At 45.2% G+C, this 27,240-nt stretch overlaps 1 protein-coding gene across 2 annotated transcripts in view; it reads right to left on the minus strand.

Annotated features, from left to right (window-relative positions):
• Positions 1 to 23,416, minus strand: part of AKAP11 (A-kinase anchoring protein 11) — a 129,483-nt gene extending 106,067 nt beyond the window's left edge. For both annotated transcript variants that reach the window (XM_073614198.1, XM_073614197.1), the window contains exon 1: positions 23,173 to 23,416. The gene's annotated coding sequence lies outside the window, so the exon portion shown is untranslated. The remainder of the gene's footprint in view (positions 1 to 23,172) is intronic.
• Between the last annotated feature and the right edge of the window lie 3,824 nt (positions 23,417 to 27,240).

The following is a 27,240-nucleotide window of genomic DNA, read 5'->3' on the forward strand; positions in this document are numbered from 1 at the left end:
AAGACTAAAATGGGACTAAAACTAAAATGCTATTTTAGTCCTAAGACTAAAACTAAATCAAAATTCGCTGCCAAAATTAACACTGGTCCTGCTGCATTTTTTTAACCTCCCTTCTTCATTGGTGCTAGTGAAATTTAACCCCCCTAACCCCCAGCATTAGTGATCACACGTTGCCACGCCGCTTTCTCTCTACCCGAGGCTGGGACTTTACTTGTAGCCCATCAGTGCTGACCACAGAGAGGTGTTTCAGTGACTGAACCCCCCCCCGCTGCCGCTCTGGTGCCCAGCAAGTGGTGGACACAGACAGCCCAGCACATAGCAGGCTGCACATAGAAATTCGGTGAGCCACAGACTTTTTCTGCATTCGATTAATGCCTCACTCTGTTATAGTGTGATGTGAAATGATGGCACACTGCATTTCTTCACAGTGCATCAGATGGCACAGTTGCACAACGTGCTGCAGTGCTGAGACGACATAACGACTGGCTGATATAATCTAGCCATCCAGCTGATCCTAGGTATTGGTCAGGGAATGAGAACAGGGCACATTTTTAATTTTTTTTGTTTTTTCTTTAACTTATTGGTACCTCAAAACTTGCATCAAGAGCTACTAGCACTAGGTCTTTGATTTTGAATACACAAGTATGGATATTTCCCAACATGTTCGAAAATCTCTGTGCAATTAAATCTGTACCTCTATGAAGTAAAACTGCCACGCATGCTTTGTCTTTTGGCAAAGTTGCAAGGTACATAGCAGCAGCTCTCAGTACAGCAGAACACAGGCAGGTGTCTTCTGCATAACATCTGATTGTCTATGGCTACCCTTAGCTTGTAAGAAAACCTCCACTTCAGCGTTTATTCAATTCTGTGAAATTCAATATACTGGAGGGCAACCTTACACAAAAATGTGCACAAATGCTGCTTATAGTAAATTGTTCAGAAGGTGACAAAAGAGACAATTGGAGGATTTTGGTAGATTAAGTGATGGTAAAGTTAGCTTTTTTTTAATAACAAACCCCTATATTTACCTGTTCTGTGCAATGGTTTTGCACAGAATGGCCCTGAACCTTTTGGGGTCCCCGCCAATGCTCCAGGCTCTTCTTTTCTCCGAGTATCCCCATAGCAAGCCACCTGCTATGGGGGCACACATGCAGGATCAATCCCAAGCCAGGCTGTGTGCGTCTATTAACCCCTTGCTGCCCACCATATAGCAAAACGACATCGGCAAAGTGGTTGTGTTATCCTGACCGGATCTCATATGACGTATTTCAGGATAATAAACCGGGGCCGCGCATCACATCGATCGTTGTTGCGGTGTGTCACTCTGACACACCGCAACTCCGATCTAGGTAAAGAGTCGGACAGAGACTCTTTACCACGTGATCAGCTGTGTCTGATCACAGTGTAAACAGGAAAAGCCGTTATCTGCTTTTCCTCAATCGCGTCTATCTCGCGTCTGATCGGCTGCTTTTCTGACGGGGGGGGGGGGGGGGTCTGTGCTGATTGATTATCAGCCCAGCCCCCCCGAGGATGCCCACCACTAGTCACCACCAGGTATGCCTATCAGTGCCCACAATGGATGCCAGTGATGCCCATCAGTACCATCCATTAGTGTACATCAGTGCCACCTATCAGTGCCCATCCATGACGTCCATCAGTGCAGCCCCATCAGTGCAGGAGAAAACTTACTTATTTACAAAGTTTTGTACTGAAACAAAAATAAAACATTTTTTCAAAATTTTCTGTCTTTTTTATTTATTTGTTTAGCAGAAAATAAAAATCCCAGAGATGATCAAATACCACCAAAAGAAAGCTCTATTTGTGGGAACAAAATGATAAAAATTTAGTTTGGGTACAGTGTAGCAAGACCGCGCAATTGTAATTCAAAGTGCGACAGCGATGAAAGCTGAAAATTGGTCTGGGCAGGAAGGTGTATAAGTGCCCAGTACTGAAGTGGTTAACACACACACACACACTATTTTTTACCTTCAGGCAGAGAATGCATTAAAGCGTTTCCTACCCCAACACTTCATATTCCTGATATGTGGCTGCTGTAGCATGTACTTGTATGAGAAAGTATCCTGTGAAATTCCTGGCAGTCCCTCTGCTTTCCTATTAAAGACTGACCACACTAAGCATGAGAGCACAGCGTGGTTGGTTCTCTAGCTGTGCTGGGAACTCAGCCTGCTCCCTTTCAATGACCAGACTTGTCCTCACAAGCCCCATCCCCCCCCCCCCCCCCCCAGCTCAGTGTGCTGCTGCTTCTCTCTCTTCCACTCCCCAGCTCTTATGGGGGGGGGGGGTGCAAAACAAAAAAACGTATTCATAAATGTTTTTTTTCAATGTATACAAAAAATGTTTTGCTTTTCATTTCTATTTTAAACTGAATGGGTTGTTTTACAAGGTGATCTTTTACAATCACAAGGTAAAAAAAAAACTTTTTTTAAGTATAGCTAAAGGCAAAACTTTTAGTTTTTGACAGTGGAGAGGGATTAGAACACCTGTCAGGTTTTATTGCTGTATGTGGCCCCCATTAAAGCAGTTGTATACCCCACGTTCACATTTTTACCTACAGGTAAGCCTATAATAAGGCTTACCTGTAGGTAAAACGAATATCTCCTAAACCTGTACGGTTTAGGAGATATTGACCTTGCATGCGCTCTGAAGGTCCGGCGGATGCTGCCGGAAAATAAGAGCTCCTTGCCGGAAAGAGGTTGTCGCATCATCGCGGCTCCTGCCACTCACATCGCCGGAGCTGCAAACCTGAAAGAAGCGCAGAGGGAACATGTCAGCTCCCTCAGCGGGGACCGGGAGGTGATGCCGACGCTTTGTTCTAATGCGAGTATATCATAATGAGCTAGTATGCGGTGCATACTATCTCTTTATGCCTTTGAGGGGTTTTTTTTTGCGGACATACAACCGCTTTAAAGCGGAGGGCCTCCCTGGAAAAAAAAAATGCCACCAAAATACCTAAACCCTTGTTGCTAAAAAACAAGGAAAATGGGGCGCCTCTGAGTATGTATCAATAAACATTTATTATAAAAAATAATATCCACTCACATGGAAGATAGCATATCTGCATTCAGGCATGTCTCTGGATGAGAGGAGAGGGACTGCAAGCTTCAGCATGTCCACAAACGGCTGGCGAATCCACATAGGATGATGTGGGGTGGTGAGGCACAGGACCCGGCATCCTCCTTCCCCCTCCACTGGAACCCACACATGCCTGGATGCTTCTACATACCATCACATCTCAGTTCTGTGTGCCAAGGAGAAGAACCGCTGTGCCCCACCACCCCACATCATCCTATGTGGATTCGCCAGCCGTTTGTGGACATGCTGAAGCTTGCAGTCCCTCTCCTCTCATCCAGAGACATGCCTGAATGCAGATATGCTATCTTCCATGTGAGTGGATATTATTTTTTATAATAAATGTTTATTGATACATACTCAGAGGCGCCCCATTTTCCTTGTTTTTTCTCAGCCTGTTTGGACCTTGCTTCTGGTCCCATCGGTGGCAGCCCTGACAGACCAGTCTCTCTCTCTCTCTATATATATTATATCTCTATCATATATAGTTTCCGACCCCCCTGGACTGTCAAGGTATATTCTATAGAGGTACTGTTGCACTGCGCCTGTTTTACTTGTAAATAAACCCTTGTTGCTAGGCAGTCTTCCTAATCCGCCTCTTCCTATTCCGCGGCCTGTTCTTCTCCTCGGTGAGCGGCCCGTTGTCTTCTGGGAACTGTGTGTGTTCCCAGAACACCACAGGGCCATTCACAGATCGCTCGCGCGTGCGCAGTAGGAAACTGGCAGTGAAGCCGCAAGGCTCCACTGCCTGTTTCCCTTACCTAGGATGGTGGTGCCGGGACCCGAGAGTGGAGGGACGGGTCGGCCTCGGGTGGCCAACATCGCGGGCACCCAGGACAGGTAAGTCTACTTATTTAAAGTCAGCAGCTACAGGCTGACCGGAATCCCGCTTTAAGGAGACTCACCCTCTCTATTTGTCCTTTTTACCATAATCATTGAAAGTGAAAGTAAAAGAAACCACAAGTTCTAGGTTAACTCCAGAAAAATAACAGAGGGGAAACCTTCCCATGGGGACACGAATTCTGGTGACCTGGGGGTCTACACAAATTCTCCCAATTTGCAGGGATTGCATTGTTGTGCGATTGTCGCCTCCTCTGTATGTTTGCGTGTATGTGACTGGGCCCCATATTCACACACACAGGTGTAACAAAATGAGAGAGATAAATTAGTATAAAACATGGGGAGAAGGTTGTCAGAGAAGGCGTGCCGCTGATTGAGGTGGATCTGCCATTTCAATCCTCTATACCTCTCATAAAATTCGGGTGCCAGCTCAGCACATTAGAAAGTGGAAGGAATCTGGACAGCTGCACTCCTAAAAAAAATTAATCCGTATTTATTGAAAATGTAAAAACAACAACATAACACTGCAGAAAAATACTGTGGGGGCAGAGAAAAAGTCAATGCGTTTCAGGCTAGATTTGTGCTTACTCATGGCTTTACAATCACAGGAAATCTCCTATTCAAATATACTGCACTTCAACAAGGATCTACATGAGGGGTGCTGGACATATGGATTCCAATTTTTTTTTTTTTCTTTTTTTTTTTAAGCTTGTGATTAGAGCCAGGAGGGTCTAATAGGCTTAAAAAAAAAAAAAAAAAGCGTGGGCTCAGGGCGCAGAGCACTGTGCCCCCGAGCACACCCACTTGTGTGATAATAGTGAATGAATATTGGCTATTGTCTTCCTCATTCTCCTCCTGGAGAATCAGGAAGCCCCTATTGGTCAGGGAGTCTTAGAGCTGAAAAACGCTGCTGCAAAACGTATTCTACAGCTAAAACTCTACTGGAGTTTATAACCTCCGGTGTGCAGGAGGCCTAAAAGCTAGAATAAGCTAAAGAAATAATGGTGTATTATGGATTCTTAATTGTTACATCTTTAAAAAGTGGATGTAAACCCAATGTCATCCTTTCTAAACTACTGCCATAGGGGTTATCTATAAGGATATACATGCCTCCTGCATGTATCTTTACCTGTCAAATGTCTCCCCTCTGTCTGTTATGAGACCCGAAAAACTGCAGATTCTGTGGGTGGGTCTGTTGTCTGGAGCTCGGTGGGTGGAGTCATGATGTCAGTAGACTCCCCGCCCACCTCTACACTCCCCTTGTCAATATGCATTTTCTCCTGTGTATTTCTTACACTGAACTTCTGCTATGATCTCTAACATCCAGTGAAAAGACAGGAAAGTAACCACATGACTTCAGCATGCCAAATCATGCTGAGGTGTGGAGCATCCAATCCTTGCAGAGCTGCTGAAGAAAGGAGTGGGGGTGGAAATTAAAAAATAATGCAGGTCTCCTAGGCTAGTGCACAAGATGTAAATCACCTGTCACTCACAGCAAGGGGGAGGATTTGACAAAGTTTATCTCTGTTTGTCAAGATTTATCTCACTGAACAATAAAAGAGGATTGCTCAGAGCTGGATTACCTCTTTGTGGCAAGACTGGGCTCAAATGATAGGAAATCTTATACTCTACATTATGACATCCACAAAAAAAAAAAAAAAAAAAAAAAAAAAAAAAAAATCGGGTGTACATCCACTTTAAGCTAGGATAAATAGTTTTGGGTTAATTGCCTATGTATGCCACGTTTCATCTGTGGCTATTTAAAGTGGACCTTCACCCTCCCCACCTACAATCTGCCATTCCACTATCGATAATCAGGATTTTTTTTTTTTTTGGAGGGGGAGGGAAATCAGTCACAAGTGCAATAATGATAATGACATATTCAGCTGCCTGTAGCCTCCGGAAACCTTTACGCCACAAATCCCTGGAGAACCCGGCAAGCAGCAGCCGATCACAAAAGAATACCCCTGGATTCACTGGGTGAACGACTATGCTTTTTGTGGATAACCCATCAAAGAATTGTAAGGGGGGGACATATGGGATGAGGGGTCCCTAACTCTCTGTACACCTTTTTAAACCTTGATTCCAGTAAAGATATCCCTTTCTATACTTTACTTTGTGCAAATACCTATACCTCCCTGAAGACAGCTGTACAACCCAAGATGAACAAGCAAGGAAGCAGAGTTAACAAGGAAAAACGGTTCTAATAACTGTATACAATCAATGCTCGTAATACTTGTCTTTATTAATAGGCTACACTACACACTTACAAGCAAACCAAGCCATCCATCAAAAATGACAACAGTTAGGGCAAACTATAACACTACCAAAAGACATACGTGTCAATGGGAATGCAAAAGTAGTTTGAAACAACTTAAAAGGGGTTGTAAAGGCAGAAGGTTTTTTGTATCTTAATGCATTCTATGCATTAAAGTGATCGTAAAGCTTACATATAGTTACATAGTTACATAGTAGGTGAGGTTGAAAAAAGACACAGGTCCATCAAGTCCAACCTATGTGTGTGATTATGTGTCAGTATTACATTATATATCCCTGTATGTTGCGGTCATTCAGGTGCTTATCTAATAGTTTCTTGAAGCTATCAATGCTCCCCGCTAAGACCACTGCCTGTGGAAGGGAATTCCACATCCTTGCTGCTCTTACAGTAAAGAACCCTCTACGTAGTTTAAGATTAAACCTCTTTTCTTCTAATTTTAATGAGTGGCCGCGAGTCTTGTTAAACTCTCTTCTGCGAAAAAGTTTTATTTCTATTGTAGGGTCACCAGTATGGTATTTGTATATTGAAATCATATCCCCTCTCAACTGTCTCTTCTCCAGAGAGAATAAGTTCAGTGCTCGCAACCTTTCCTCATAACTAAGATCCTCCAGACCCTTTATTAGCTTTGTTGCCCTTCTTTGTACTCGCTCCATTTCCAGTACATTCTTCCTGAGGACTGGTGCCCAGAACTGGACAGCATACTCCAGGTGCGGCCGGACCAGAGTCTTGCAGAGTGGGAGAATTATCGTTTTATCTCTGGAGTTGATCCCCTTTTTAATGCATGCCAATATTCTGTTTGCTTTGTTAGTAGCAGTTTGGCATTGCATGCCATTGCTGAGCCCATCATCTACTAGGACCCCCAGGTCCTTTTCCATCCTAGATTCTCCCAGAGGTTCTCCCCCTAATGTATAGATTGCATTCATATTTTTGCCACCCAAATGCATGATTTTACACTTTTCTACATTGAACCTCATTTGCCATGTAGTTGCCCACCCCATTAATTTGTTCAGATCTTTTTGCAAGGTTTCCACGTCCTGCGGAGAAGTTATTGCCCTGCTTAGCTTAATATCGTCTGCAAATACAGAGATTGAACTGTTTATCCCATCCTCCAGGTCGTTTATGAACAAATTAAATAGGATTGGTCCCAGCACAGAACCCTGGGGAACCCCACTACCCACCCCTTACCATTCTCAGTACTCCCCATTTATCACCACCCTCTGAACTCGCCCTTGTAGCCAGTTTTCAATACATGTACTCACCCTATGGTCCATGCCAACGGACCTTATTTTGTACAGTAAACGTTAATGGGGAACTGTGTCAAATGCTTTTGCAAAATCCAGATACACCACGTCTACGGGCCTTCCTTTATCTAGATGGCAACTCACCTCCTCATAGAAGGTTAATAGATTGGTTTGGCAACGATTCTTCATGAATCCATGCTGATTACTGCTAATGATACCGTTCTTATTACTAAAATATTGTATATAGTCCCTTATCATCCCCTCCAAGAGTTTGCATACTATTGATGTTAGGCTAACTGGTCTGTAATTCCCAGGGATGTATTTTGGGCCCTTTTTAAATATTGGTGCTACACTGGCTTTTCTCCAATCAGCTGGTACCATTCCAGTCAGTAGACTGTCTGTAAAAATTAGGAACAACAGTCTGGCAATCACTTGACTGAGTTCCCCAAGTACCCTCGCATGCAAGCCATCTGGTCCCGGTGAATTATTAATGTTAAGTTTCTCAAGTCTAATTTTAATTCTGTCCTCTGTTAACCATGGAGGTGCTTCCTGTGTTGTGTCATGAGGATAAACACTGCAGTTTTGGTTACTGAAGCCCCCCGATTCACTTGTGAAGACTGAGGAGAAGAATAAATTCAATACCTTCGCCATCTCCCCATCCTTTGTAACCAGATGTCCTTCCTCATTCTTTATGGGGCCAATATGGTTTGTCCTCCCTTTTTTACTGTTTACATACTTAAAGAATTTCTTGGGATTTTTTTTGCTCTCCTCCGCTATGTGTCTTTCATGTTCGATCTTAGCCATCCTAATTGCACCCTTACATTTCTTGTTGCATTCTTTATAAAGTCTGAATGCTGAGGATGATCCCTCAACCTTGTATTTTTTTGAAGGCCTTCTCCTTTGCTTTTATAGTCATTTTTACATTGGAGTTAAGCCATCCAGGACTTTTGTTCGCTCTTTTAAAAATTTATTACCCAATGGGATACATTGGCTAATGCCCTTATTTAGTATACTCTTAAAGCAAACCCATCTCCCCTCCGTATTCTTTGTTCCTAATATTTTATCCCAATTTATGCCTTTTAGCAAGGTTTGTAGTTTAGGGAAGTTGGCTCTTTTGAAATTCAGTGTCTTTGTATTCCCTTTAGGTTTCCTATTTGTGTGATTTATACTGAAACTAATTGACCTGTGATCGCTGTTACCTAAATTGCCCCGTATTTCCACATCCGTGATCAGGTCTGTATTGTTGGTAATCAGTAGATCCAGTAATGTTTTATTTCTAGTTGGTGCGTCTACCATCTGACCCATAAAATTGAACTGCAAGACATTAAGGAACTGGCGAGCCTTAAAAGAATGCGCGGTTCCCTCTGCCCAGTCTATGTCTGGATAATTAAAATCCACCATTATGATAACACTTCCCATCCTTGCTGCTAATCCAAATTGTGATAGGAGATCTGTCTCCACTTCCTCCCTCAGGTTAGGGGGCCTATAGCATACTCCCAGTACTATTTTTCCCTTAGCTTCATCCCTTCGGAGCTCTACCCAGAAGGATTCCACCTCCTCCCTTGCTCCCTCAGCGATGTCGTCTCTCACATTTACTTGTACATTATTCTTTATATATAGGCATACCCTTCCCCCTTTTTTACCCTCTCTATTCTTGCGGTACAGGGTATACCCTTGAATGTTTGCCAGCCAATCATGAGAGCTGTTGAACCAGGTCTCTGAAATTCCCACAAAATCCAAATCCTCCTCATACAACAATATCTCTAGTTCACCCATCTTGTCCGCCATGCTCCTGGCATTGGTGAACATGCCACATAGTTTAGACCGGTCGCATATTGTCCTCGTATTGGGTATTTCGAGATTGCAACTAGGACTTGCTACCTTGTGTTTTTGTGCTTTGGTTAACCTACCACTAATGCCCCCAATACTACCCTCTGGAATATCTTCAGCTTAGTTTTTTGTTTTAAATAACATGTTATATTTACCTCCTCTGTGCAAGGGTTTTGCACAGAGCGGCCCCGTTCCTCCGCTTTCCATGGGGACACACGTGTGGGCACGCTCCCAAATCCTGCTTCTGCATCCAATGACACAGACAGCAGGACTCGGCCCCGCCCCCGGCTCCCGTGTCACTGGATTCGATTGACAGCAGCGGGAGCCAATGGCTCCTTGCTGCTATCAAACTATCCAATGAGGACCCGAGACAGCGGCTGGAGCTGCTGTGCTCGTCCCTGGAATGATTGGGTTCAGGTAAGAAAAAAGGGGGGGGGGGGGGGGCGGCTGTGGGTGCTGCAGCACAAAAAGGTTTTTCACCTTAATGCAGAGAATGTCCGAATGAACACAGGAAGCTGTGACTCGGCTCGGGTGCCCCCATAACAAGCTGCTTGCTATGGGGGCACTCAACAGGAGGGAGGGGCCAGGAGCAAAGCAGACAGACCCGAGAACAGGAGGATACAGGCCACTCTGTGCAAAACCAACTGCACAGGGCAGGCAAGTATGACATGTTTGTCATTGTAAAGTCTTTTTTTTTTTAAATCACTTTAAGGGCTCATTTACACTTTCTTCGGCTTCAACACACATTAATGGCTAGTTTACACTTGCTTCAAAACAAGGCTTCGGACAGGCTTTGTTAAAGCTCTCTGAAAGCCAGTCAAAGCTCCTGCCTCTAAATAAAATAGTTAGCTTACAGTTCTGTTTACACCTTGCTTTGCTTCAAGAATGATACCCTATGTGGCTTTAGTGGGGCTTCAAAAGTGTCTTCAAAGCCTCCATAGAAGTCTATGGCAAAGCTCGCTTGACACCCCCACCGAAGCCTTAAAGCACCAAGCAAAAGCAAGGTGTAAACAGGACTGTAACCTAACCATTTTATTCAGTGACAGGAGCTTTAACTGGCGTTCAGAGAGCAAAAGCAAGGTGTAAACAGGACTGTAACCTAACCATTTTATTCAGTGACAGGAGCTTTAACTGGCGTTCAGAGAGCAAAAGCAAGGTGTAAACAGGACTGTAACCTAACCATTTTATTCAGTGACAGGAGCTTTAACTGGCGTTCAGAGAGCTTTAACAAAGCGTGTCCAAAACGTTGTTTTGAAGCAAGTGTAACTAGCACTACAAGAAGGTCAGAAAAACCTTTGCAGAAGTATCATAAATGCACCTGAGAGCATGTTGCATCTACACAAACTAGGGTTGTCCCGACACCACTTTTTTAGGACCGAGTACAAGTACCGATACTTTTTTTCAAGTACTCGCCGATACCAATTACCGATACTTTTTTTTTTAATGTCACGTGACAGTTTGCTTTTTTTTAACAGTGCTTGCTTTTTTTTGGGGGGGGGGGGGGTGAACGTTGTATGTGTTTTATTTTTTTTTACAATTTTTATTTTTTACAATAATATTTTTTTATTCTTTATTGTTTTTTTGTTTTTTTTTTTTTAATCAGCCCTTTTGGGGGGCTTTGGTGAGATATCAGGGGTCTTAGCAGACCTCTGATATCTCCCCCTTGAGACAGAGAAAGAGACAGAGGATAGAGATTCCCCAGTCCCTTTCTCTGCAGCCTCAGCTGCACTGAAAATGAATGGAGAGAAGACAGCGGCTCCTCTCCATTCATAAACTGACACATAGTAATCACAGGAGATTACAATGTTTCAGTTATGTGAATGGACAGAGTCAGCTGACTCTGTCTATTCACAAAGGAAGGAGGAGGGGGACGGAGGAATGGAGGGGGAGAACGGAGGGAACAGATAAGGAGAGAGGAACTGAGGGGACAGCTGAGAGGGACAGAAAAGCAGAGAGGAACGGAGGGGGAGAACGGAGAGGGACAGAAAAGCAGAGAGGAACGGAGGGGGAGAACGGAGAGGCACAGATAAGTAGAGGGGAACGGAGGGGGAGAACGGAGAGGCACAGATAAGGAGAGGGGAACGGAGGGGACAGCGGAGAGACACAGATAAGGAGAGAGGAACGGAGGGGGACAGCGGAGAGGCACAGAGGAACGGAGGGGGCACAGAGGAGGATGCAGTGACATACAGCGGTGTGCGATCACCGCTGTATGTCACTAAAGCTGGTGAAAGCCGCTGGGGGAGAATTTTGTAACTCCCCCACGCGCCGATCACAGCTGTCCTCTAGGTATCGGGGGAAGCATCGGGAGCATTTGCCCGAGTACAAGTAATTGGGCAAATGCTCGGTATCGGTGCCGATACCGATACTAGTATCGGGACAACCCTAACACAAACCCTTAAACTGGTTATAAACTCAAAACCAAAAATGTATTATATTGCAGCATACCAACTATTAGATGTGGTGGCTGCATCAGTTTTCTTTTCTTTGGCTTTTTTCCCTCCCTTTTCACCTAGTGATCTGAGCAGTAACACACCTCCTGTATTAGTGAGACACAACTATGGAGGAATGAGCACAGGAGGTACAGCAGTATTGTCAGTCTGGGAGGAGAAGAGTGTTAAATGTATTAGCAAATTTAGATACTAAGGGCACTTTTACACTGGGGTGTTGGGGGTGTCTGCGGTAAAGCGCCGCTATTTTAAGGGGCACTACTTACGCACTAATTACCGTCATTTTAGCGTCGCTTTTCGGCCGCTAGCACTTTTAACCCCCGCTAGCGGCCGAAAAAGGGTTAAAAACGCTGCTTTGCCAGCACTGCCCATTGATTTCAATGCAGTCCAAGGTTTGCAAAATGCAATCAAACTGTGAACAGAATACAATTAATTATTTTCTTCTTTGTGCAAATGAGCATTCCAAAGTGCAAGTAGCAAAAGGTGCTGGAAGAATAAATATCTCATCTTCGTGCAGAGACACACACACACTAGTGAAAGTGGCCTCTTACCTTGCGGTAATGAGGTACCAGCATATATGTATACACTTGTAGTGGCTGCTTCCCCATTCTATTCCTGGACCAATGTGGGTCTGTACCTGGCTTTGTCTCTCAGTGGATGCAAGGAGAGTGATGAAGTCACGTGACTGACGCCATGCATAGGGACGGATTAGGCACTCAAGCTGAAGTAGGCAAACGAGCTCGCCACTCATGGAGATAAGTTTGTGATATTTTATGTTATGTGAGTACCCTCATTGCTGTATTAATAAAAACTACCTATTGTTAAAAAAATACTACACTAATACAGCAATGAGGATATGATACAAGAGACGGTTAAAGACTGGAGTACATGATACAAGAGATGGTTAAAAACTGGAGGACATGATACAAGAGATGGTTAGAGACTGGAGGACATGATACAGGCAGTCCCCGAGTTACGAACGACTGCTACTTATGAACGGCCTCAAATGCCGGCCACTTGTGCTCCACGTTGGTCCTGGATACCTCCGGACACATCCCATACTGCAGTACTACATGGCCAAAAGAGCCCAAAATAAGATAACAAGCGCCCGGAACATCCCACATCCATGTACAGGTGGACGTTACACTTACAAATGCAGTGTTGCGACTTACGAACAACTTCGACTTACGAATAAACCTACAGTCCCTATTGTGTTTGTAACTCAGGAACTTCCGATACAAGAGACGGTTAGGAGACTGAGGGACATGTACAAGAGACGGTTAGGAGACTGAGGGACATGTACAAGAGACGGTTAGGAGACTGGGGGACATGTACAAGAGACGGTTAGGAGACTGGGGGACATGTACCAGAGACGGTTAGGAGACTGGGGGACATGTACCAGAGACGGTTAGGAGACTGGGGGACATGTACAAGAGACGGTTAGGAGACTGGGGGACATGTACAAGAGACGGTTAGGAGACTGGGGGACATGTACAAGAGACGGTTAGGAGACTGGGGGACATGTACAAGAGACGGTTAGGAGACTGGGGGACATGTACAAGAGACGGTTAGGAGACTGGGGGACATGTACAAGAGACGGTTAGGAGACTGGGGGACATGTACAAGAGACGGTTAGGAGACTGGGGGACATGTACAAGAGACGGTTAGGAGACTGGGGGACATGTACAAGAGACGGTTAGGAGACTGGGGGACATGTACAAGAGACGGTTAGGAGACTGGGGGACATGTACAAGAGACGGTTAGGAGACTGGGGGACATGTACAAGAGACGGTTAGGAGACTGGGGGACATGTACAAGAGACGGTTAGGAGACTGGGGGACATGTACAAGAGACGGTTAGGAGACTGGGGGACATGTACAAGAGACGGTTAGGAGACTGGGGGACATGTACAAGAGACGGTTAGGAGACTGGGGGACATGTACAAGAGACGGTTAGGAGACTGGGGGACATGTACAAGAGACGGTTAGGAGACTGGGGGACATGTACAAGAGACGGTTAGGAGACTGGGGGACATGTACAAGAGACGGTTAGGAGACTGGGGGACATGTACAAGAGACGGTTAGGAGACTGGGGGACATGTACAAGAGACGGTTAGGAGACTGGGGGACATGTACAAGAGACGGTTAGGAGACTGGGGGACATGTACAAGAGACGGTTAGGAGACTGGGGGACATGTACAAGAGACGGTTAGGAGACTGGGGGACATGTACAAGAGACGGTTAGGAGACTGGGGGACATGTACAAGAGACGGTTAGGAGACTGGGGGACATGTACAAGAGACGGTTAGGAGACTGGGGGACATGTACAAGAGACGGTTAGGAGACTGGGGGACATGTACAAGAGACGGTTAGGAGACTGGGGGACATGTACAAGAGACGGTTAGGAGACTGGGGGACATGTACAAGAGACGGTTAGGAGACTGGGGGACATGTACAAGAGACGGTTAGGAGACTGGGGGACATGTACAAGAGACGGTTAGGAGACTGGGGGACATGTACAAGAGACGGTTAGGAGACTGGGGGACATGTACAAGAGACGGTTAGGAGACTGGGGGACATGTACAAGAGACGGTTAGGAGACTGGGGGACATGTACAAGAGACGGTTAGGAGACTGGGGGACATGTACAAGAGACGGTTAGGAGACTGAGGGACATGTACAAGAGACGGTTAGGAGACTGGGGGACATGTACAAGAGATGGTTAGAGACTGCATTTTTCTTGAGCGTTTCTTGCACTAAAAAGGTGTCAATAAATTCATATTAATTTAAATTGATGTACTGTATTTGACTTTTTAAATAATATCAATTATATATAAAAAAATATATAAATATTTCTTAAAAACTAATTTTCAGTTTTCGGCAAAGTGCATCCTGCATTTCCGGTACCAAAATTTCCATTTGGTGCACCACTAGTTCTAATACCTCTCCATTCTATCCAAAATTAAAAAAAAGGTTTTGCCTTTAGCTCTACTTTAAGCCATCATCTATAACAAAACAGTTGATGTAACTTCACAAGTACCTCTGGTACTGTAAAAACTTTTCTGGACACATTAACCTGCTTGTAAAAAAAGGTAGAGCAAAACATAAATTAGGATGTATGAAATAAATACGAAAATTAATATACCCATGGCAATATATTATATATATATATACAAAAATGCATTTAACCGCACAATTATATATATATTTATTTTTTTTTTTAAATAACAAACATGTTATACTTACCTCCACTGTGCAGCTCGTTTTGCGCAGAGTGGCCCCCAACCTGGTTTTCTGGGGTCCCTCGGCGGCTGTCTCGACTTCCCCCTGCAAGGACTCAACACCTTCATGTGAGCTCCCTCGCATGGTGTTGAGTGCTTGCGGGTGCGCTCCCGTGATACAACCGGCGGCCATAGCAGCTCACTGTATCACTCAGCCCCGCCCCCTGCCGTGCCATTGGATGTGATTGACAGCAGCGCAAGCCAATGGCTGCACTGCTTTCAATCCATCCACTGTAACCAATCAACGCCCAGGCTGAGCGGCGAAGAGGATGTCAGGGGCGAGCGCTGGACTTTTGAGGGGTCAGGTAAGTAAAAACGGAGGTCGGTATTGTCGGATGTTTTTTCAATTTAATGCATAGAATACATTAAGGTGAGAAAACTTTTACATTTACAACCCCTTTAACTCTTCAACAGGAAAAAGAAGCTGAATCAAATCAGCTAATTGCAGTACAGCAGATCTTTTTCCAGTCTTTTGAAGTGTAAGAAGACAATGGAGTAGATTTACTAAAACTGAAGAGTTCGGGTGCAAAAATCAGGTGCAGCTGCAGATTTTATTGTCAAAGCCTAATTGAACAAGCTGAAATTAAAAGCCGATTGGCTACCATGCACAGCTGCACTAAATTTTTCACTCTCTAGTTTTAGCTCACGTTCACATTGGGCCATTTTGACATATCAAATCACCAGCTATTGCCAGCAACGGCACCATCCGAATCGGTGCGACGCAGACTTTGCGACACGACAACAATTCCCACAAGTAGTTCTTGTGCTACTTTTGGGGACTTTGGGAGCGATTTGTATAGACATCTGTGCAGGAAACCGTACAGATGTATGTCAAATCGCCCCCCCCCCCCCCCCCGAAGTCTGACTGCATTGCCGGTTTAAAATCATGCGAGTTCAGCTGAACTCGCACAATTTCAAACCAGCTCTCAATGTGAACCTGGGCTTAGTAAATCAAAATCATTGTCTTTCTTAAGCCCTGTCTCTGCGAAGAACTAAAACTGACTGAACAAACAAGGACACAAACTAGGAAAGTCTAGCTAGGACTGAACTAACTAGCACTACATAAGAGGGGAGGGATAGAGGGAGATACCAAATCACATCAGTAAACAACTTGTAGTAGACCAAAACCACCAATAAATGTCAGCATACATCAATTGTGTATGTGCTGCACTAAAAACGAAAAGATGTTTTATCACACTGACGTCTTCAGGGACAAGAAAATGCTTTGGTTGGAGTCACAAATGAACGTGGAGAGAAGAGGCTGTCTGCAGGTTGGTGAATCTCATCAGATTTAGGCCTGGTTCACACCTATGCATTTTTTTAGTGCGTTTTCAGTTTTGCAGAAACACACTACAGTCCATTTATCATGGTTTCCTATGGATGTAGTTCACATCTGTGCATTTTATGGAAAGGGCCAAGGACTTTTTTCTGGTTTTTGGTTCCATAGACTTCAATGGATCAAAAAAAAGTGTATTGAAAAACACAAAATGCACCTGAAATATGCAAATTGCAACCTGCATAAATGTGAATCAGGCCTAAAACACATGGTTTGTTCCAGTGCATCATTGCGTTTTCACAGGATTTGTTGCCATGCGGTTTTACACCTTTTCCATGCAAGTGTGAAAGGCCAAGTTCATCTTTTACTAAAATAATAAATAATAACAAACAACAACAAACGTACGTTTGCAGGTTATAAAAAAAAAAAAAAAAAAAAAAGTGCATTTATTATTATTTTTATTTTTTTTAACAGGAGCATGCAAATGTATTGCACCCACGATCAGTAGATCACAGATGCAGTTTCAGACTCCTGACCGGTCTCCCTCTAGCTGTCAGTCCTTACCTCTGTATAAGCTGTCAGCTTGCAAGATGAAGGGAGTATGAATGGACTACGAGAATGCTAATCAGTAAGCTTGCTGCCCATTCAAACTACAAATCCATGGTGAAAGACAGTACTTGTAGATTCCTGTAACTGAAGGACATGGCTGTGTGGGCGGAGCCCCACACAACCATGCTGTAGTCACAATGTGACAGCGGGTACAGAGAAAGAATCCCCAGCCCACTGTCACGAGTAATTCAGGGGGCAGGTCTGGAGCCTGTTACATCTTAAAGATGGATGTAATAGGCTGCAGAAGTTGAACTTATCGTTTAAATCTTATTTTAATAAAATATTCAGCAGCGAGCACTATGTCCGTATTTAACTCATCTGCCAGTACCCATCATGGATAAGTGCTACATATGACCTTTGTATGGAGGGTCATGCATTTAGGGTGAGAGATCGCTCAACGTGGAATAAAGGTTGTGGCTTTTCTGTGGCTCACATTGCCTTAGAAGTTACAACATTTTAAACTGATTCATGGACTTTGATTCACGGTTTGATTCAGCACTGATATTATATCGAGTTTATGTTATATTATTTGTACTTGCCTTTTGATGTGCTTATTTTTATTATTTCACTTTTAGCGCAGCACATACACATAAAATGATTTATCACTGGTCACTATTGGCTTGTAACTTCTATTTTGTTTAGTTTGTGCAGGAAATTATTCGCTGATACATCAAACAATAGTAACCTGATGTAGCTTAAGACAATAGACAAAAGAAACGGTACACTGAAAGACAACCTTCTTCTGTCATCAAAAAAATTATAGTGATGTGTATCAAGTAATGATTTACTGGCTTACCCACCGTCCTGTTTTTATTAGTTTTAAGCAAATTGGAAAGCTGCTCACAAATGGAGAGATTCTGTAAAAATCCCGCTTTTTGGCCACTAGATAGAGCTGAAGATCATAGGAAATTCCTCTGCTCCATCTAGTGGCCTTAATGTGGTATTTTGCAGAACCACTCTATTTTATATGAATGCATAACATTTGACCTGTAGGAAGAAATAGAGAGTTTCCAAAAACTTGAACCTCAAAATACATAGCCACATGAAAAGGGAAACAATGTCAACACATGTCTCCAGTGCATAGAAAAAAAAAAAAAAAATAGAAAAAAAAAAGTAAATTTTATAAAAGGTAAAAGTAACAAACGTGTAATAGTGTGTCTAGCATATAACACTTTGCAGTAATCCAGCAGGGAAGATGGACAGCCTAATTAAAGTAAGTACATGTCCCTTTTGTTTACACTGAGTCTGGTGTTTGACGGTCTATGAAAGAGAAATGGTTTGTTAGAACTAAAGTACGCAACGTGATTCTGATTGTCATTTTTTTTTTCAGTCCTAGCTTTAACCACTTAAGGACCAAGCCTCTTTTTGAGATTTGTTGTTTACAAGTTAAAAATGTTTGGTTTTTTTGCTAGAAAATTACTTAGAACCCCCAAACATAACAGCGGTCGTAATATTTTCTGTCACCATAGTTGCACAGCAGTCTTACAAGCGCACTTTTTTGAAAGAAATACAGTTTTTTTAATTAACAAAAAATATAAAACAGTAAAGTTAGCCCAATTTTTTTTTTTATATTGTGAAAGATAATGTTACGGCGAGGAAATTGACACCCAACATGTAACGCTTCAAAATTACACCCACTCGTGGAATGGCGATAAACTTTTACCTTTAAAAATCTTCATAAGCGACAGGTTGCACATTTTGAGTTACAGAGGAGGTCTAGGACTAGAATTATTGTTCTCGTTCTACCGATTGCAGCGATACCTCACATGTGTGGTTTGAACACATGCACGTGAGCTCTTATTTATTTTACCTTTTATTTTTTATTTTTACACTGTTCTTTTGGAGAAAAAAAAAATGGTGTCACTTTTATTCCTATTACAAGGAATGTAAACATCCCTTAATAGAAAAAAGCATGACAGGACCTCTTAAATAGATCTCATATTTACATTAAATGCAATAAAAAAAAAAAAAAAAAAAAAGTCCCTTTAAGACAGTGGTTCTCAACCTTCTAGTGCCGTGACCCCTTGATAAAGGGTCCCAAGTTGTGGGGACCCCTAACAGTAAAATTTTCGTAGCGTGGGATGTCAGCACCCAAGACAAGTAATTTGCGCCCCTAACCCACGGACATTTAGCACTCCCCGAGTCCCTTCCACTCGTACTGTATTAAAACCCCTTTATGGTACATTTTAGATGTACCACTCTCTCTTTGTTCTTCTTACTTTCACTTTTATCTCTCTCTATCCTAATTGCTTCCCCCCCCCCCCCCCCCCAATAGCGTTGCGGGCTTCAGGAACAGCCCAGGATTCGGGGACCCCTGGCAAATCATCATTCGACCCCCAGGTTGAGAACCACTGCTTTAAGAACTATGGACGGAAGTGACATTTTGACGTCTCTTCCACCCTTCAATGGTATGGAGACGGGTGGGGGCCCATCTTCCCCTCACTTGTCTCCATGCCCAGCAAGGAAGAGGATCTGATCACCTCCGCCGCTGCCGACAGTACCGGTAAGCGGAGGAGGGCACCAGAGCATGACGGGAGGGGCCCCTCTCCTGCCGCCGATATAAGTGATCTTGCGGCGAATCCGCCGCAGAGACCACTATTAAAGGAAACCGGACCGCCGGCCGAAGAAGAGGATACCGGAGTTTTGGCAGCTAGCTGCTGCCATAACAATGATTTTCCTCTTCAAAGTTAGGATGTATATCGGCGTGCGGCGGTCCACAAGTGGTTAAAAAGCGTATTTCCACTTTTGCAGCCAAATTCTAGTAGCCAAACACCTACTTTATATCTATTCAGGCCTGGTGCAAGGATTTTTGACACCCCAGCCGCTCCTCTGTATCCCCCACTGGTCCACCAACAGCCGCTGTACCTCTGCACTGCCCCTACTCTCCCTGTCCACCGTTCTCCCAAAACAGGCCGCACCAGACCAGAGGATTCCCGAGGCAGGGGGAGGGGCGATAGGCTGCTGCAAAGGAACGCACCTCACTGAAGGGGAGGCAATTTTCCCTGCACAGTGCCCTTAAAGCAAGTGTAAATATTGCAATTTTATTAAAATAACAAACATATAAAATCTTTTTAGATTAACCTCTTGCCGACCGCCCCGCGTACATTTACTGCAGGACGCAGCTCTTCTGTGAGAAATCATGCACAGGTATCTGTAACATGATCTCACGCTTTCAGGTCTGCAGCGCACGCTGCCAGCGACCTGCTCCCGCTATAATTTGACACAGCAGGCGCAAATCAGCGGGTCCGACAAGGCAGATCGCCATTCTGTGACAAGGGAAGATAGCGATCCTGTGTTTCTGCTAAGCAGGAACAGGGATCTCTGTCTTCCCACAGAAAAAGCACCTCTCACAAGCTTAGAAAGCACTCCCTAGGGACACACTGAACCCTTTGATCGCCCATGTTAACCCCTTCCCTTCCAGCATCATTAGTACAGTGGCAGTACATATATTTTTTAGCACTAATCACTGTATTGGTGTCACTGGTGCCCCAAAAAAAAAAAAAAAAAAAAAAAAAAAGTGTTACTTAGTCCCGCTGATCACCGCCATTACTAGTAATAAATAGAATACATATTGGCCTTAATTGAAAAAAATTTGACTTTTACTTTTTTTTTTATTATTATTGGATGTGTTTTTATAGCTGAAATTAAAAAATATTGTTTTTTTTATCAAAATTGTCTGTCTTTTTTTTTTTTTGTTTAGGGCCAGTTCACACCATGGAAATTCAGTCCAGAAGCTTTTCTGCATGGGCGTTTTTGATGTATTCCAGTGCATTGTTGGTGCAGTTCAGTGCATTTTTCCCCCTTTTTTTTTCTTAACCTTAAATAAGGACATGTGTGTTCTGGTGCATTTTATAGCGTTCCGGTACAGTTCAGTGCAGGAAAAATGCAGCATGTTCTACTTTTTTTTCCTGGAACTGCAAGCCCTGGTGTGAACTATGCCACTGAAAACCCTATAACCTACTTTCAATGCATTTTTGATGCAGAAAAAAAACACGCACTGGACTGTATGTGTGTGAACTGGCCCTTAGGCTCAATTCAGACTAATGATGCATTTTGCAGAAACGCAGGGACATTTTTTAACATAGGTTCCTATGGAACATGTTCACATCAATGCATTTTTGTGCATCTGCGTTTTTGGAAAGGGTCGGGGACTTTTTCCCGCAAAATGTAGCGTTTTGCATGTAATAGACTTCAATGAACACGCATCCAAAACGCAAGTGCCGCGTTTTTACAACGATTTGCGTTTTGTGATTTTCTTTTTTTAGCTGTACATTCACTGTATATAACTGGTTGCTAAGGAGGGTGCCGGGAAGCCGGCTGCCACATCCTTAACAACCAATGAGTCATCAGCTATCAGCGGGCTTCCCCGCTGAATGCAAAAAAAAATGCCAGCTAAAAAAACAAAAAAACACAACACACAACAGTGTGGGGTCCCCCCCCAGGTCCATATCAGGCCCTCGGGTCTAGTATGGATTCGGAGTGGGAACCCCCCCCCCCCCCCACGCCAACATTTAAAGAAAAAAGGGGCATGCCCCCCCCCCCCCCAAAATCCATACCAGACCCTTATCCGGGCATGCAGCCAGCAGATCAGGAAAGGGAGGGGGCGAACCATACCAGGCCACATGCCCTCAACATGGGGGGGGGTGCTTTGGGGCAGGGGGGGCTCTGCACCCCCCCACCCCAAAGCACCTTGCCCCCATGTTGATGGGGACAAGGTCCTCTTCCCGACAACCCTTGCAAGGTGGTTGTCGGGGTCTGCGGGCAGGGAACTTATCAGAATCTGGAAGCCCCCTCCGGTGTTTTCCTTCCTCAGCTGTCGATGACCCTCCTCCCGCTGACAACCCTCCTCTGATGCTGCGTCCCACTCACCTGTCCAATGTCAAGCATGTCTTAGATAATGATGGGGGCGTGGCCATCGGATGACGTCATCCAGAGGCCCAGCCCCCTTTTGATGTCACTGCCTGGAGCATGATGGGTCCGTGACGTCACAAGGGGGTGGGGCCTCCGGGTGGCATACGATGGCCATGCCCCCATCGTTACCTAAGAAAAGCTCAACATCAGCATGGACAGATCAGTGGGATGCAGGATCAGAGGAAGGTCGTTGGCGGGAGCAGGACTCAGCAGAAGCCCGGAGGAGGAAGATGCGGGAGAAGATGACCGGAAGAGGAAGATATTTTTAATAAAGGACTTGTCAAAAACTGTCTACTGTATTTTTTCACACTACACTACTCTTTTTAGTGAATGTGTAGGGGTACTGGCAAAGTTTTACTTGAAAGTGGTTGTAAAGGCACAAGGTTTTTTACCTTCATGCATTGTACTGCACATACAGACTGATTTTACTGTTGTGGGTTTAATTCCCCTAGAACAGGAGTTTTACCAATCAATGTGGCAGTTATAGATCATGTTATTTTGTGTGGGAATACAAGCAGGCCTGATCCATGCTGAGCCCAGCACTATACAGGGAAGTAGGCTCACTTAATAGGAGCAATCCAGCAGGAAGTGGCACCTTTACGTCTCGCCCACAAAGGGATTGAAGGAGATTAAAGCGGAGTTCCACCCAAAAGTGGAACTTCTGCTCATTTGTCCCCCCCATATTTGGCACCTTTTGGGGGGGGGGGGGGAGTGGGTACCCTATCCCCACTTCCAGGAGACAGGGCCGTGACAAATTACGTCAGCAGCTCAGCTCCCTCCTCCTCCTTCCCCTGTCGCCGAGCCAGTAGGAGAGAGGAGCGGGGCCTTGCGCATGTGCAGTAGGGTTCCCGGCCTGAAGCCGTAAGGCTACACTGCTGGGTTCCCTTAACCGCAATGGCGGCAGCAGAACCCGACAGCTAATGGAAACATCAGCTGCTGTGCCGACATCCCTGGATAGGTAAGTGTCCGATTAATAAAATTCAGCAGCTGGAGTATTTGTAGCTGCCGGCTTTTCATTTCTGCCGATGTGAGCGGACCTTCGCTTTAAACAAATGACCTTTCTCATACAGAAGAGCGCACTAACATGTAGTTGATCTTACACAAGCATATCTCAATGACTTGCATTGCAATACAATGGGGATTTACTAAGACTGTGCGTGCCAACCAATCAGCTTCTAGCTTTCGTTTCCGAAGCTTCACTGAACAAGCTGAAGCTGGAAGCTGATTGGCTGCCATGGACATCAGCTCCCCCCTGTACTCTGGATTATGTACTAAACACCAGACATCTGTAAGGTGCCCAGGAGTAATGGAGGGCAGAAATACATCACACATTCATGAGAAGCCAACAAGTGACAGGACAGCCGTCATTACCAGGTTCAGGCCCCCCAATGACTGCTCCTCCCAGAGGACAGCTGCGGCCCAGCGGGTCCCTCCTCACTGCAATCCCCGGTAGTTCAGGACCGCAGAACACGATCATTCAGCATCTTCATCCCCCTCTCAGCCCACTCCTGGGCAGGCTCAGCTGCGCAGCTGACGGAGGTGTTGTGACTCCATCCACTGACGGCTCTGACGTCATCATCCGGCGTCCTGCCTGTGGCGCATTGATTGGCAAAGGAAGGGTGTGATTGGCAAGTGGGCGGGAGGCTGCCTTTGCTCATCAGTGCACAGCGAATTCTAGAGAAAAGGCTGGTTGTGAGGCGAGATGGAAGTGGCTTTTTAAAGCTCAAGTTCATTTTTATTTGTACTGCAGCACCAGGCACATTAGTTCTATGTAATTGAGCGTATCTTGTGACCTGCAGGCCAATAATCAAGATTATGTCTTATAATGCTCCCTCCCTGTACCACTTTTATTATGATAATGATGTACTTTGGAGTCCTATTTTTTTTCCATTGTTTCATAAGTCTCTGTACTCTGATCTTCTGTTAAATAAAAAATTGCAAGAAAAATCCTAACGACACCGTAAATGCAGATCGCAAGCGTTTTCCTGCACAGGATCGCATCCCAGATAGCAAGCAATTGTGCTGCAAGTTTGAAAATGACTTGGTAAGCTATTGCTAGACTTGCCAGGCTTCACAATTGCAGCAAGTCCACATTGCATGGCTGCAGATCAACTTTCTTCGCAAACATTCTGCAAGTTCTGGTTCAGTTATGTTGTGCAATAGTCATCCTACCACAGGGGTCTCTGTGGCTGAATTTTCATGCTATAGCCCAGTGGTTCTCAGCCCAGGGTACACGCACCAAGGGCAGGGGTACGCTGCCCAGAGCCAGCGCCACCAGCATCATCGGGAGTGAGGGGCTGACTACCCAGTGTGTTCTGCCAAGAACTCCAACTCACCCTCAGCAGAACACCGGCGTGGCCCAGTGACATAGAAGTCCCCCCTCCGGCTCCTATAATGGTCTTCACACTGGTCCAATATAAAGACATGAGACATCCATCATAGAAGCCGCGGATCCAGGAGGCGGGACTTAGTGGACACTACAGTGGAAGATCCCCGCTCTGTAAACCAGTGGGCAGCGGCTCTCCTCTCCCCATGGCCGGCGATGATGGGCAATGGTGATTGGCAAGGCTGCATTAATGGACACTGGTAACTGGCAAGGCTGCATTGATGGGCATTGGCGAGGCTCCGCTGATGGGCACAGGTAAGGCTATGCTGATGAGCATCGATCAGGCTGTATTGCTAGGCACAGGTAAAACTGCACTGATCAGGCTGCATTGATGGACACTGATCAGGCTGCATAGATAAGCAAGGCGGCGCAGATGGGCACTGGTGAATGGCAAGACTGCGCTGATGGGCACTGGCAAAGCTGCACTAATGGGCACTGGCAAGGCTGCGCTGATGGGCACTGATCAGGCTGTATTGATGGGCATAGGTAAAGTTGCACTGATCAGGCTGCATTGATGGGCATTGGGGAGGCTGAGCTGATGGACAAAGGTAAGGCTGAGCTGATGGGCACTGATCAGGCTGCATTGATGGGCAATGATCAGGCTGCACTGATGGGCACAGGTAAGGCTGCACTGATGAGCACTTATCAGACTGTATTGATGGGCACTGATCAGGCTGCATCGATTGGCACTGATCAGGTTGCATTGATGGGCACTGATCAGGTTGCATTGATTTGGCACTGATCAGGCTGCACTGATGGGCACTGATCAGGCTGCACTGGTGAGGCTGAGCTCATGGGCACTGATCAGGCTGCATTGATGGGCACTGATCAGGCTGCATTGATGGACATTGGTGAGGCTGAGCTGATGGGAACTGATCACACTGCATTGATGAGCACTGGTGAGGCTGCATTGGTGAGGTTGAGCTGATGGGCACAGATAAGGCTGAGCCAATGGGCACTGATCAGACTGCATTGATGGGCACAGGTGAGGCTGCACTGATCAGGCTACATTTATGGGCACTGCTGAGGCTGCATTGATGGGCACTGGTGAGGCTACATTGAAGGGCATTGGTGAGGCTGAACTGATGGGCACTAATCAGGCTGCATTGATGGGCACTGGTGAGGCTGATCTGATAGGCACTGATCAGCCTGCATTGATGGGCACTGCTGAGGCTGCATTAATGGGCACTGATCAGGCTGCATTGATGGGCACTGGTGAGGCTGCATTGATGGGCACTGATCAGGCTGTATTGATGGGCACTGATCAGGTTGCATTGATGGGCACTGATCAGGCTGCACTGATGGGCATTGATCAGGCTGCATTGATGGGTACTGGTGAGGCTGAGCTGATGGGCACTGATCAGGCTGCATTGATGGGCACTGGTAAGGCTGCACTGATGGACATTGGTGAGGCTGAGCTGATGGGCACTGATCAGGCTGCATTGATGGGCACTGATCAGGCTGCATTGATGGGCACTGATCAGGTTGCATTGATGAGCACAGGTATCGCTGCACTGATGGGCACCGATCAGACTGCATTGTTGAGCACTGGTGAGGCTGCATTGGTGAGGCTGAGCTGATGGGCATAGATGAGACTGAGCTGATGGGCACTGATCAGGCTGCATTGATGGGCACAGGTAAGGCTGCACTGATCAGGCTGCATTGATAGGCACTGCTGAGGCTGCATTGATGCGCATTGGTGAGGCTGAGCTGATGGGCACTGATCAGGCTGCATTGATGGGCACAGTTAAGGCTGCATTGATAATGCTGCATTGATAGGCACTGGTAAGGCTGCATTAATGGACATTGGTGAGGCTGATGGGCAGAGGTAAGGCTGCATTGATGAGCACTGATTAGGCTCCATTGATGAACACTGGTGAGGCTGCATTGATGGGCACAGGTAAGGCTGCATTGATGGGCACTGGTGAGGCTGCATTGATGGGCACTAGGGATGAGCTTCATGTTCGAGTCGAACGCATGTTCGACTTGAACATCGTGTGTTCGGCCGTTCGCCGAATTACGAACGTTATGGACTGTTCGCCCCTAAATCGAGTAGCGCATTACGGCCCATAATTCACTGCGGCATTGCAGTGCATTGCTGGCTGATGATTGGCCAAGCATGCACTATGACCCTCATGCTTGGCCAATCACAACGCTGTGTGTACAGAGAGCCGTAATTGGCCAAAGCCAGGGAGGCTTTGGCCAATTATGGCTCAGGGGGTTTAGTACACGCCCCACACTATATAAGGCCGCCTGCGTGGCGGCCTTGTGTAGTGTGTTGCGGCGGAGAGAGATAGATAGACAGAGACAGTGTCATTTGATTTAAGTTAGCTAGAGTAGGCAGGTCAAGTCAGTTAGCTACACTTACAGTGTATTTTGTATATATGCATCCCAGGTGTTGTGTGTGTATATATATATATATATATATATATATATATATATATATATATATATATGCACTGTAATCAGTTTAGCTATATCCGTTCATGTTATTCTCTTACTAATATACTGACAGGCAGGCAGGTGTTTTTACAGTATTTCCAGTTAGTGTACTGTGTAACCCTGCACAGTTGCACCTACGGTATAGCTACCTAAAGCCAGGTGCTTGTGTGCTTCTTCTGATCCTATTAATAGCACAGGCAGGCTTTTGAAGTATTTACAGGTAGTGTACTGTGTAACCCTGCACAGTTGCACCTACAGTATAGCTACCTGAAGCCAAGTGCTTGTGTGCTTCTTCTGATCCTATTAATAGCTCAGGCAGGCTCTTGAAGTATTTACAGTTAGTGTACTGTGTACCCTCCACAGTTTGCACCTACAGTATAGCTACCTGAAGACAGGTGCTTGTGTGCTTCTTCTGATCCTATTAATAGCACAGGCAGGCTCTTGAAGTATTTACAGTTAGTGTACTGTGTACCCTGCACAAGTGCACCTACAGTATAGCTGCCTGAAGACAAGTGCAGGTGTTCTCATACTAATAATACTACAGGCAGGCAATTGATTCTGCTAGCTGCAGTATAATTGGTATATATATATACATCCCAGTTTTGTGCAGC

This window comes from Aquarana catesbeiana, linkage group LG02, assembly GCF_042186555.1.
Source record: "Aquarana catesbeiana isolate 2022-GZ linkage group LG02, ASM4218655v1, whole genome shotgun sequence".
Taxonomy (NCBI): Eukaryota; Metazoa; Chordata; class Amphibia; order Anura; family Ranidae; genus Aquarana; species Aquarana catesbeiana.